Below are 1,270 nucleotides of genomic sequence, written 5' to 3'. Positions count from 1 at the left end.
TTTAAAATATACTAGCATCCATGAAAAATATATAAAAGAAAAGTCTTCATATTCCAAGATTCTAAAAGAACTGGCTCGGCCAAGTCATAGATGCACCAGGTAGCAAACTTCGTACGAACAAGATATGCAGTGCCTCTATATATAGTTGGTCCGATCAACATTACCCAAGATATGCTACCTAGCCTAGCCTAGCTGCCGTAATGAACAAGACCAGGGATTCCATTGTCAAGCATTGCTTAATTTGTTAAAAGCAAGCCAAACACAGGCGCTGCTTTGCACTACAGACCGTAAATACTAATGCTACTAGTACAGTTTCTACACTGCACTACACTTGTAGAATAGCCCTCCAATTAATATAGAGTATATCCCCATTTGTCAATCTATTGATCCTCCTTCATCATTCATCACCTGACATAAACATCTTAATCCAAAGCCGACCAGCTAGCACATACCAACATGTATATTGATTCTTCTGCAATCTTGTCAGGACAGAACAGCACATATATAAGATGTGTTCGCTTGCCGATTGAGGTACTACATAACTAATTCCTATGCTCTCCACATGACTACTAGGCGGAGGGGCATGCTGACTAGCAACTTATTTCATCTAGAGGTGCAGATCGATGGGTCAGATTGATCTCTGGAGTTTCTTGTCTTTGCCAGGCCTTCATTGAAATATTAGTCCTCATGCCTCGAGAGGTACTGTTTTCTACATATATATGCATTGAAATATTATCACACACACAAATATTCTTTAAGAGATACTCCTACTTACATGTATGTCAACGATGGATGGATGGGTTGGATCATCTTGGACTAAAATGTTTTTTCAACATTTGAAAAGAACCCCGTCCCCCGAGTCATACATACATGTTATCGCTCCAAACCTCAAGGATAAATTAAACTAGAAGGGTGCGTTCTTCACTAAGCCATTAGTGCACAGAGCTGATAGCTAGGTTAGTAATACTCTATTTGGTTTGTTTGGTTGCACAACATAAGCGCACTTTGCTATGCTAGTGATCAACGTCCTAATAATTTTCATCTAAAATATTGTTGTCGATGACATGTCTCGTCATTTCATCTAAAATATTGTTATCGACGACATGTCTAATTGCTTTGTATCAGATATTGTCGTCAATGCCAACATCCCATTGTTACCAGCATGCTTTTCACATGAGAGTAAACAGGTAAGAGCAGCTACAACCGGAACCCCAAAACATCCAAGCAGACAACTCGGACACAACCTGAATAGGAAGAAAAGGGCATCCAA

General features: G+C 39.5%; 1 pseudogene; it reads left to right on the top strand.

Annotated features, from left to right (window-relative positions):
• The first annotated feature begins 1,103 nt into the window (after positions 1 to 1,103).
• The window catches only part of LOC119339537, a 5,884-nt pseudogene continuing 5,717 nt past the window's right edge, over positions 1,104 to 1,270 (top strand).

Source organism: Triticum dicoccoides, chromosome 7B (genome assembly GCF_002162155.2).
Source record: "Triticum dicoccoides isolate Atlit2015 ecotype Zavitan chromosome 7B, WEW_v2.0, whole genome shotgun sequence".
In the NCBI taxonomy this organism is placed as follows: Eukaryota; Viridiplantae; Streptophyta; class Magnoliopsida; order Poales; family Poaceae; genus Triticum; species Triticum dicoccoides.
Note: the sequence above shows the minus strand (reverse complement) of the source record. Positions and strands in the feature narration are given on the sequence as shown.